The sequence below is a fragment of the Sebastes umbrosus genome, chromosome 11 (genome assembly GCF_015220745.1).
Source record: "Sebastes umbrosus isolate fSebUmb1 chromosome 11, fSebUmb1.pri, whole genome shotgun sequence".
In the NCBI taxonomy this organism is placed as follows: Eukaryota; Metazoa; Chordata; class Actinopteri; order Perciformes; family Sebastidae; genus Sebastes; species Sebastes umbrosus.
Window position 1 is genome coordinate 30277659 of NC_051279.1, and position 13044 is coordinate 30290702.

The 13044-nt window shown below is 41.8% G+C and overlaps 1 long non-coding RNA gene across 1 annotated transcript in view; it reads left to right on the forward strand.

The window, feature by feature from the left end:
• The window catches only part of LOC119496530, a 48356-nt gene that overhangs the window by 31361 nt on the left and 3951 nt on the right, over window positions 1-13044 (forward strand). The gene's annotated exons all lie outside the window — the stretch shown is intronic.

Here is a 13044-nt window from a genome sequence, read left to right on the forward strand (position 1 = left end):
GGTGAAAGCTGCAATTGTTTCCTATCATCTGCCTTTCCCTCGCTATCATCTGCTCACCATAGATCGGATAACGAAGAGCTATACGCCAACCTTATTAATGTATGAACATTTGTATTCACTTGGAAATGTTCTGAGACTGCAGGAATGAGCCAAACTGCTAAGTGATATTTACTTGGTAAATAAACACAAGATGTAAGGTTGCAGGCTTGCTGAGCATCTTAATCATTTTCAGACTTTGTCAGATGTTATGTAAATGATCTGAGCAGCACAATCGTTGAGGGATCTATTTGCAATATGGAGAAGAATCTGTTGTTTGTTGATCATACCATTTGGCTGATATGTTATGGAAAGTAATAATAAGCAAATAAATAGAATTTTTGTGACAAAGAACATCATCCAAGTCCAGAGCGGTGATTGTCGGAGACAGTTCAAAGTCATTGTGCCTGCTGACAAACTTGTGTCTTTACTGGCTCTCCAAGAGACATGGGAACCAGATGAGTGGCTGCACTGCTGCCATTTAATCCCAGAATTCATCTGTGTGGCATCCATGCCTACTGATTCACCCCTGCTCTCTGCTCCATATTAAAAAACAAACAAACGGATGAATGTGTGCTACACATTCAGGCAGTAAATAACAGACTTTATGCGCATGTTGTAGAGATTCTAGTCCGGATTTGTCTGTGTTATAGTATCAGATGTGCTCATTATCTGTCGTCTAATCAGTGTGTATCTATTGCTTTCACAATCCACTATGAAAAGCAAGCCTTTGTTGAGCGAGATCACAATCCCCACGGCTCATTGGTTTAACTTTTATGTCCTTGCTCAGAGTATTGATGACAATCTGGCAGCATCCAACCCACCAAGACACAAACATTTCTTCCAGTGGACTTTACCAAATAAAACAGTTATAAACAAGACTTTGGCTCTCCTACCATTCCAGCATCGCAAAGCAAAACAAGATGCTGAAGCTGCAGAAAACACTTCCCACATTTTTGTCATGAAGTGTAAGAGACTGGCTATACAGTATGACCGCTGTGCTGCTGAGAACAAGGCCCATAAAAACGTGTATGTAGGACTCATTGGCTTCTGATGACTCATGACTTTGAATGTCTCAAACAAAACTATTACATACTAATCGTGGCATCTGTTGTGTTCTGCTGATGTGAGTGCATGAACAGACATCCAGAATGCACTCGAACACATGATAAATGATTAAGCCATTACAAATAATTTCCACGTGGACTCAATTTTCACTTAGGCAAGACTCATATTCTGATATTTATGTTTCTACATGTTTTGGGGCAATAGTTCATGTGTTATTTTGCAGCCTTCTTTGGCTTTTCATAGCTGCAAAATAAAAACTGGTGTGCAACGATAACAGATGGAAGGTTCTGTCTTTCTGTCTTGTAACATGGCATCCAGGAACCTAGCAGGAGCACTGGGAGTCCTACTGGTTTCCAGTCTCAATCCCCGCAAGTGCCTCTAATCATTTCTGTCAAGCGGAGAAAATGACAGGATGTACCGCACATCATGTAACACTGTCCCAGGTAGGGAATGTTCAGACTGTCTCTCACGGCCATTTGCTGATGATCAACAGGGTCTTGGACGTCATGAGGTATCTGCGAAACCTTGAGGGGGTTTACTATACTGGCCTCGCTGCTGTGTACTGGCTGTGCGGGAAGGAACCAAATCCTGTGAGACAAATTAATATTAAGGCACACAGGGGTGTGAGGACAGCTGCTGAAAAGCTGCTTTGACTGTCGGGCCTGCCAAAGAAAACAAAACAACACAATGAAGCATCCCATGTGCAAGAGCAAGAGAGAGTAGAGTCAGATGTTTTTATGAAATATGATCGGCTGACCGTCATCTCATTTTCTATCAATGCCATGTGGTTGAGGAAAATAAAAACTGCCATGCAGTGATCCCCAACCTGTTTAGTCTGATGTTCCCTCACATCTTTATTAGTCCAAACACCCCTTCATCAACCCCACCTCTCATGTGTTCTTTTCAGATTTTAAAGTGGATTTTAAGTAACACCACAAAAAGTGTTTATAATCATTTTTCATATAATGGAATTATCAATTTATTCCAATTTTACCACTTCAACACTTTTGGAAGCAGCTGAATCTTTCAACCATTTATCCAGCTAAATATTTTACCTGTTTACTTTTGTGCTAACCTGATTATCCATTAATTTCATATCGTTATTTCATCTGTTTATCTACTTTTTGTTAATTATTATATCGTCTCTCTTCTAGGGGTGTAACGATACATCGATCTGAATACATATCGATTCAATGATCAACGATCCAATGTCATCGATGCAAAGTGAAAACATCATCTCCTTTATTTTGAAATTCCCATGGCACGTCTGTATCACCATTTCCGTCCGAACGCACCTCCTTCCTACAGAGCCCAGTAATAAAACTGTCAAATAATATTTTAGTTGCTTTTTGTGAGTTACTATAATTGTAACTGATTGTGTTAAATGGGCATATTTAACTAATATCGATCGCAGGGCCCTGAATTGACAAAATACGTTTCACTCGAAACGCAGTGGCGGCCGGCTAATAGAGGGCGCTAGGGCGCCGACCCCCCTGAGCCAGACAGCCACACACAAAAAGAACATAACTACTACTACTAATAATAATGATAATAATAAATTATACAAATTGTCAATATGTTTGTGTTAAAAATATAGAATGCACCCAGTAATACTGTATGTGTAAAATATGACAGAAAATCATTTATGCAAAATATATGGTTTTACTGCACGTCCCTGTCTCCCCTCTGCCTGTCTGTATGTCTGTAGTTCAGCTCTGGGGCGACTGAGAAATCGCCCACAGCAGGCGGGTCTATGTAGCAGCTTAGCCAATGATGCTATGACATTAAATTTAGCCAATCAGCGTCCTCAAATCTGATACGAGAGGGGCGATTATTTTATCGCCCCAAGCAGCGAGCTACTGTTGACGTCAGGCTTTAGAATATCTAGCCCGTGACGGGAGACTTTGACCAATCACAGGTCAGTCCATTGAGAGAGCGTTCCTATTGGCTGTACTCCGGTCATGTCACCAGAACTTGGCGTTCCTTCACCAGATTTCACAATGGCTGCTGCGTCACAAACTTTCTCATTTTACAGCTAAACCGTGCACTACAACATGATTTTGAAAACATTCGAGGAGAGAAAAAGGCATTAACGTAACAGAATATTGATTCATATTTGATCAGCGCGGCCTAGTTTGACCGTTTGGTCGGAGTTCAGAGTGATTGACAGCTGGCTCTCATAGACGGCAGCTGGACAGCAGACCTCAGGTCAGCTCTGACTGCAGTGAAATGTTGCAGATGCCGTTAGGAGCACCGGAGGACACCGGAGGACACTAGAGGACACAGAGGGAATAATTTTTTTCAGGTTACCTGTTTCACGTACTGCTGTCAGGATATAGTGACCGTTTTATAAAAATAGCTTTTTTTAATCATATTTGCTCCAATCTCGCCTACTTCACCTTTAAAGTACCAAACATAAAAGTAGACATTATGCAGAATAATGTATATTATTGCATTATACTCATTTGTTCGTTGATTATACTGTATATTGTATTAATAATCTGAATCTGTAAAGTAACTAAAGTTATTAAATCAATGTAGTGGAGTAAAAAGTACAATATTTCCCTCTGAGATGTAGTGGAGTAGAAGTAGAAAGTATCAGAACATGGAAATACTCAAGTAAAGTACAAGTACCTCAATATTGTACTTAAGTACAGTACTTGAGTAAATGTACTTAGTTACTTTCCACCACTGAGTACATGTTATACTGTTGTGTTTTTCTAAGCATTCTTTACTGCTCCTGTTGGAATAAAATAATTGTTGATTATTTAACTGAAAAGTAGTAATGTGTTTTTGATACCTTCACTTTTTTTGCATCAAATCATATCGGAATGTTTGCTGAAATTGATTGGATGTGGCACAGCCCTACCTAGAAAAATTTCCACCAGCCGCCACTGTCGAAACGTAATTGAGAATCCAGTTTAGTTGTATGGAAACGTAATTTTGTGGGATGACAGGATTGCTACCTGAGCAGAGAATAAAGTCAATCTCCCTCTGCGTAGTATAATCTGAGCATCTCCATGCTTTGTTAACATAGCCAGGCCGGCTGCACAAGCTTTTAGTTAATGTTTGTGCATGTGAGCGTGCCCCACTGGCTAGCTCACAGCCGCTTTTCTGCACTGCTCTCATACAGCAATTACAGCTGATACAGTTGTACCGACAGGATACAGTAGAGCACAGAGGCCGTTTCCATGCTGACAAGTGCCCGTGTCTGCCTGTTTATTCACCTGACGAGCGCAGTGATCCCACGGATCCCAGCTGAACATCAATTGAGTAGGTGGTCCTTAATGTGGCCCAGGACGCATTCGTGAACACACTGCTAAAAGAATGTGGTCATATGTGGCCCAGACCAATTCTGAATGTGGTCTGAAAGATCCGATCTCAATGCGTCCTCAACTTGTGAACCGATCACTGAGGACTGCAAGTTAATACCAGGTCTGAACAGGGCCACTGTTAGCTCTGTCACCAATGTTGCCGTTGTTTTCACTGTAAGCGCTGCGAGCTGCCGGCTCAGCCGTCGCCATGTTGAGAGCCGTGTGGAGGCAATCTGTCATTTAGCACCTTTATGCAGTTACTCAGATTGGTGGGAGTTGTGCACTGTGCAGTAAGTCTATTGTAGCTAGGAGCTTAATGGTCAGATAGTTATTTCCCTATATGTGGATATTTTCTTAATATCTGTTTTTTTTAATTTTGGTTGAACTGCTCCCCCTGGCAACTGCAGAAGTACCGTCTGGAGTAGAAGTACCCCTGCTTGGAAATAACTGGAGACAGAGAGAGCTCTTTACAGGGCTCAATGGCCGAAACATGGCCATAACTGGAAGCATATTCTACTCCAGACCAAGCACAGCATGTCATCCTTTGAAGCGCAGCTGTGAACCGAGATTTTTTAAATACGGAAGAGGGAGAGTCGCCGCGAGCCTTGAGGTCCGTCTTGGGGTTCCACATTAACAGTGCAGGAAACGTCCACTGCCAAGGCCTACAGTATGTTTACCCTATGGCCGCTTAAAAATAAGTGAATATACATCATTCTTTTTGTGTGGACATATGGAAAATTCTCTTGGCAATGTATGCACGCACACACACAGAGGAGCAGGTGCGCGTACACTCGCAGACACTCGAGTACACACACGCTCGCCGATAAACTAACATTTCGGTCTAAGAGAAACAGTTTGGTCTCTGTATTTAGGTGTGGGGTTAACAGATTGCTCATTGTGGATCAAACATTCCCATAAAGGCAGAATTTGGGGAATGCTCCATGGAACATTGACAGCACGCTTCCACCTCTGTTTGAGCCTGCCTGCGGTGGGGAGAGGATGACAGGATGCGGGCTTAGCAGGGCTGGCTCGAGGCTGAGGTTTACTGTAAAGTTTATGTGAGTGTGTGAGCATGTGTGAGTGTTGCAAGGTGTGGGACACTAATATGTACCTTTGCTGAGTGTAAATGTTTTAGAGGCATCTTGTGAAGCAGGCTGAAAGCATCTTTGACATAATTACACAGTATGTCAAAGCTAAAGAGGAGGTTCCCTATGAAACAAGGACTGGCAGGTCAGTGTGAAAAGTGGAAACCAGACTGCCAAAAATGGGAAGTTGTTGACTAAACATCTGTGAGTGTGAGCGTCTGTGCCGGCACGTTTGCATGTGTTGGGAACAGTCAGCAGGCAGTGGTTCATCAGCGGGGTTGTTGCTGGGTGATTGATGATCTGATAGAATTTGTCGCGAATTTAAGTGCTCAGCATCAAATACATGTCCTGCTATATGTCAGCTGTCACTGGCCTCTACGTGCTTTTCTCTCTGTGCTTTTCAATGCTAAAACCCCCGACATATTATTTTACAAGGGATCCCAAAAGAGTTTCTAAGCTCTTTGCTATCAAAACAGATGTTTACAGCACCGCCTTTTAGCATTATCACTGCTAGCATGTTAGCATGCTGATGTTAGCATATAGCTCAAAGCACTGCTGTGTTTAAGTGCAGTCTCACCTTTGTATCACGATTGCTTTCCCCCACGATTTTGAAATAGATTTTTTTAATGCCAGAATCAATATATTCGCTTCATTTGAGTCTATGCGGAAGTAAAATGAAGTTACCGCTTTTATTGTTGTAGTCAGAGTAAAGTGACGTCATATCCGTTCCGTATCCTTCAACCAAAACAAACCACAGCGAGCCGGAACTAGAAAGAAGAAAACGGCGGAGAGTCCACGTGGATACGACCTGCACGATCACATTTTAAATCCAGCGTGGTAAACACTATACATCCAGTAAAGTATGGAAACACTTTGGGTTTCACACATTGCAGGAAAGGCAGAGCTAGACATCACGGCTAAAGCTGCATGTTAACTCTCTCATGGACAGGAAACGTCATTGTATTGCGGTAACATGCGGTGAAGTCACTCTCATCTCCGTGGTCAAATGGGCCATCGCTACAACTGTAGAGCACCAATATACTGACATTTATGTTAAATGCATTCAAATGGCCACAGCTAAAGGGTTACCGGCTAACGTCCGGTTTTCAAAATAAGGTGTTAACAAAAGGAACTGTATATACAAAATACATCAATGGAAATAAGATTGATTGGATTATATCCACCAGAAGTATAAAACATTACATGTCCCTTGTAAATTAAAAAGAAAATATCACTTATTTGTGAGGGAAATGTCTTTATTCTTTGACTTTTGGGTTGCTGGAAAAAATTTCATAAATAATTCCTGACAATGACTGTTATATTTGACTTCAGGACATCTCTGACTACATACATGCTGAAAATCTAAATTTTGTACTGTATTAATTTAGATATTTTTCAAATAAAAAGTCCCAAGAAATGTATGATTCAACTTTTTCCCATGGTCTAGTGTTAAAAAAGTTAACAGCAATAAATTGTATTATCGAATACTTAAAAATCGCAATACATATCGAATCGGCACCCAAGTATCGCGATAGTATCGAATCAAGAGCTGGGTACCGTCCCAGCCTTAATTATTAGTAGTAAAAGTATTAAATAAGATAATTAATATTATAAATGATGAAACATGTTAATATTAGTACATATTTTATTATTAGTATTTCTCTGTTATTCTACTGTTTGTACCATTTTTCTGTTATTGTTGGCCATCACATGTATGTCAATTTAGTCAATCATATCACCTTGGGCTATTATTTTATACGTGTCATAAAAGAAAGTGTCAGACTCAGGTCACACCTGCAGTGGAGCTGCCTTTAGGGATGGGCAAGCAAATCAATTTCAATCCCAAATGCTGCTCTAAGAGCTTGGGCAACAGTCCATGAGCCCTGAGGTGATGTTTAATGAAATGTCGGCTGAGTGCAGACGCTGAGATGATCCTGCAGTTCAACGGGGCAGATCAGGGAAACTGTCACGGTTGCGAAATGCATCCATCATATGAAAAACACAGGCATTCCTGGTTTTGATTTATTTTGTATCATGTTGGTCTGTCCTGCACACACAACATCTATTGCACGTCTCCTGGGAGGGGGAATCCTCCTCAGTTGCTCTTCCTGAGGTTTCTTCCATTTTTTTCCTCATCTAAGCGAGGGTTGAGAAGGACAGAGGGTGTCGTATGCTGCACAGATTGTAAAGCCTACTGAGGCAAATTTGTGATTTGTGATATAATCTATTTTTAATTGACTTGATTTGCGCCAATTTGAAGTGTTTAAATCAAGTTCCCTTCAAAGACCTGACACGACATGCTCTGTGAAGGAGTGATGACTTGTGTTTCCACATCCTGCCTACGTCATAAATATTCCTTCATCCGCTGCCAAACTGAGGGGCAACACAATAGTTGTTTCCTTTTAGTAAAACCTCCACCACATTGTTGTGATGTTTTAAGACATTTGCGGTTTCATGCTCTGCTGGTGTGCTCTTGATTGGGCTTTCATAGCGTATGAGGATATGGGAAACAGCATAAATTTTTTATTTTGAGTCCTTGGCACCGGCCGTGATAGATTGTGTGCAAACACATGTCATGTGAGAATGATCACTTTATGCCCGTTGGCTCTTAGATTTGGCTTTGTATTCAGCCATTTGTTTCCTTTTGCATTGTACTGACTGATGTCCCAGAGTATTGATCTGAGATCTCTAGTTACCTGATTAGATTAGGATAGGGCAGATTTATTGGCCCATTATTGTCTTTTAATCATAACATAACACCTGGGAAATCCTCCCTAATCCTCCCTTTTTACAGACATACAGGAGTTACACATATTCTATTACATAACACCTTTTTATAACATATTTGCCTCATTCATTTTCTGCAACATCTTGAAGATTATATATTCTTTAAATTATTGTTCACAATTGAGGCATTTGCACTAAAAATCAAACAGCAGACAGGCAAATTTAGCGACTGGTGAACATAGTGGTGCATTTAGCAGCGACAGATATTTCCCTTGGTGGAAACCGAATCAGAGCGAAAAGGAGAGGAGTAAATATTGGAAACACGACTTGCTAATGCTAATGTTCCTATGTGTCTGCTAAGGTATTCACAACCGACAGCAGCGTTGCGAAAGCGTAGCACCCAGCCTCAGGTTAACACTGTTAGGCTCAGCCATCGCCATGTTGAGAGCCATGTGGAGGCAATAGATATACTCACAATCTCGCATTTAGCCCCTTTAAGAAATGCACTGTGTATACAAAAAAAAGGACAAATATGAAACAGGAACTGAGACAAACAAGCTTCTGAAGTAACTTGATGCACATTTGTGTTTCATGTTAATGAAAAATAGACACAACCCAGATAACAGTACCCTGTTATTGCTTAAGATGAGTCAGAATTTAATTGCTCACGAAATGCAACTGGAAATCAACTCCCCTCTAAACCAATTAGCATATGTTTGCCGCTCCATTGAGCTGTAACAGTAATGTTGGTAGCAGTACTAGCAATTTAGCAGTCACTTTCACTGAATGGATTAGACTATATTTTATGAACGTGGATGGTTAATAGCAGAGTGGGTGTGGAAGCTTTTGCAATTGCAAATGCATTTGACAGTCGTTTTACAGTCGTGATGTTCACGGTTGTCTTCCACACAGTCGATTGCCCTTAGGGAAGCTCTTGCCCCATCAAAGGTCTTGACAGAAGTCTGTTCAGAGAATAGACAGCACAGCATCTTTTCCAAGAAACCGTGAGCCAACACAGAAGAAGAATTATTTGCTCTCTGGCTATAAATTAAGTAAGATTGATGAGGCGTTTGATCTGCCAAAAAGGAGCCTGTCCCTCCCACATGCTGAAATGACTCATAAGGTGGCGGCCTGCACCAACTGAATGCATGACCCTGCTTGTGTCTTGGAGCTATTGTGAATCTCCTCTACATTAGACCACACTACCAGAAATACAACACATCACCACTGGTGATAACTTTATTGTCCAATTGATTGTCCAGTGAGGGGTGAAGAAGGGGTGGGTAGAAATACAGAAGCTACCAGAACTATTGTCCATCCATCCATTATCTGTTACAGCTTATCTCATTCGGGGTCGCAGGGGGAGCTGGAGCCGATCCCAGCTGACATTGGTCGAAGGCGGGGTACACCCTGGACAGGTCGCCAGACTATCACGTAGGCTGACACATAGAGACAGACAACCATTCACACTCACATTCACACCTACAGACAATTTAGAGTCAACAGTTAACCTAACCTGCATGTCTTTGGACTGTGGGAGGAATCCAGAGAACCCGGAGAGAACCCACGCTAACACGGGGAGAACATGCAAACTCCACACAGAAGGACCCTGAGCTGGATTCGAATCCGGAACCCTCTTGCTGTGAGGCGACACAGTGCCACCCCGGCCTCATTCAAATTGATGAGGAAGCTGCATTTTTTGTTCATGCTGGGCTAAAGTCGGTCTGAACACGACCATCATCAAAATACCAAATCAGGGAGTATATTATGTAAAAATGGTGTTCATCACTCCATTAGTGGTCCAGAGACTTCAAGCATACTTGCCAAGGAGAATGAAGCTGTGTTGGCGGCTCATGGTGTCCTAACACCAACCAACACATGCCAACCAGTCAATCCCATCCTGTCCAATTCCCTCTCTTTCACTACACCATGTTTCTATCTCAAGTACTGTATTTTCCATGTTTGCTATAGAACTTCTATCTAAATGATAGATCCAAATACAATACGCAGCACTTTACAAGATGCAAGTAAAGATATTTCTGCATTGGATGTCCTGGACGTGCACTGATGTACCTCCAACCTATCGCAGCCCTGAACATGTTTGAGTTTAAAGGTTAATTTTCAGGTTCACACTTGTATTTTGGGTTTCTGCTAGAACATGTTTACATGATTTAATGTTCAAAAAACGCTTTATTTTTCTCATACCGGCTGTGCTGCAGCACCTCTTCTCATCCTCTGTTTGATACGCTCTGTTTGAGCTCCTGCCCAGTCTGCTCTGATTGGTCAGCCGAACCAAACTCTTCTGACTCCTCTCCAGCTCCGCTCTAACTAGCTTTGTGTGAGGGCGTGCCAAACTTCCCGCTAGGCAGGTATTATGCAAATGTGTTACTTGATGACATCACTACGTTAGAAAAGGCAGGACTTCAAGGGAAGCATTTCAGGCAGTTCAGGAGCAGTGTTTCTGTAGGGGAGAGTAACTCCCTTTGGCGTGGACTTTGTAACTTTGAAGACCTTTTACATGCACAAAAAATATAACACACTAAAGGAAAGGGAAAAAGTACAAAAGCGTTATCTTTAAGTTGAGTGTGTAAGGCCATCTTTACCTCATACTGAAACAGTTTCAGTATTTTAAATGGCTGCCAGATGATTATAAATATGGCACAAATTCCTCACCTCGAGTTTCCTCACCAGACTTGAGTTTTCCAGTCCTCCTGTCCAATAGGTATCCCATAGCACGTGGTGGACTCTGGATCTGATGGCAGTCTCTAATTTTGATAAAATGCTTGGATGATCCAACTTCAGTCTGATATTTACATTGGATGATTACAATTCCGGAATGTTATTTTCTGACCGTGAACTATAGCATTATGAAATCTCGATCTCGACGGGGGGGAACTTTAACAACATCATGCATAGTACTTGGAAGGATAAAAACATTTAATTGCATGTAAGCATGTTTTGTAAAGGCTATATGGTTTATGGTTTTGAAATGCTACATGTCTTGGGGTTGGTTAGGGTTAGAATAAATCTGCCTTTTGGATCAAAACAGCATTTTTGTGGTTTACGTCTTGAGTCAAACAATATGGGATCCATATGGTGAAAAGTCTGTTCTGCTTTTACTTGACTCGTGTGTGAGAGGTTCAAGATACACAGTAAAACCTGCTGTGCTTGTCTCTGTCATGTCATAAAGGGACCTGATCTGCTGTCGATGGTACCAACAAAGATAGATTTTACATAACTAATTAAATCAGTTGTGTCTTTTTCACCGGGGCCAGCTGTTGCCTGCTTTGATGTTCAGTTCTGTCCGTGCTTTCTACTGTAAACTCCCCTGAGCTTGATTATCACATTGGAGATTGGCGACGGAGCGGATCGATGAGGTATTTTATTGTCATTGCGGTGTGAGCGGTGCGACTGCTGTCGACTCTTTACGGCTCTGGCTTCAATGGGGGACACACACCGGTCAGCATCTAACCAGAACAAGCTGTTTTCCATCGCCTCTGCTCAGGCCAGCACATCATTATTGTGTTTGGATGCAGGCCCTGTCACATGTGTGTCACACTCGCTGGATGTTTCATCTCCGCTGTAGCCGCTGGTGCACTTTCTTCCACTGCCTAGAGAGTTTGTTATTTATGATTAAGTGCTCCCATGACACAAAGGGGGTCATTAGGTGTATGAATAATAAAATATTAGAAGTGTTTGTCTTTGTGATCACTTCCATCAGACCAGTGGGCTACCTCCGGGTCTGAGAAGTGATGCCAGACTTACATTCTTTCTAACAGCCAGCAGGGGGCGACTCCTCTGGTTGCTAAAAGAAGTCTGATTGTATAGAAGTCTATGAGAAAATGAGCCTACTTCTCACTTGATTTATTACCTCAGTAAACATTGTAAACATGACTTTATGGTCTCAATCGCTAGTTTCAAGTCTTCTTCAATACAGCATGATGTTCATTTAGTAAATTATGGTCCCATTTAGAGTCAGATAGACCATAAAGCAGGGGATGCTTTAGGGCGTGGCTACCTTGTGATTGACAGGTCGTTACCATGGCGTTGTCCGGTCTGGGAGTTGTCGTGTTTTCGTCTTGCAACTTTAACCCTTTCACAGTGTGTTTTCAGTTCATGAAAGTTAATTATAACCTTTTTGGTCGCCTGAAAATATCTTCTTCAGCGTTCGGTTGTAGCTCCACCGTCTTGTATCACTTCTGGTTGCAAAAAAACAAGATCGCGACGGCCAAAATGCCAAGCTCGAGGTTACAAAACGGCAGTCCACAAACCAAATGGGTGACATTACGGTGACTACGTCCACTTATATACAGTCTAAACAACAAACGTGTATAAAATGTGTTCAGACTTGATTTTTTTTATTTTTTACAGTGAATACCTCATGATTTGACGAACAGGCGCTGGATGAGGGTCATGTTGAGGTCTTATCTGGCCTACATTAACCAGGTGCTTTGCTGACTCCAAACAGCGGGTCTGAAAGGCCTGTCACCTGACATTAGACTGAAGAGTTTGAATTTTCAGAACTCAATATCGTCACAATGTGGGATCACTATTCACTCGACATCAAATATCAGCATCAAAGAGCGGGCGAGAAGAAACACGGGTTCACTTTTCCATAAGGACAGCATATTGGAACGTGTTTTTACTATAGACCAGGGTGAAGTGGTTACAACAACAGAGAGGCGTAAGGATTAGAGGGCTGTTTTATGCAACTTGGAGTATGAGATCCATGTGGACAGAACCAAGACCATGTGAAAGCATATGGACCATGAGTTTATATGTTTCCTCGGTCAGACAGTGTGCTAGCGTAATGT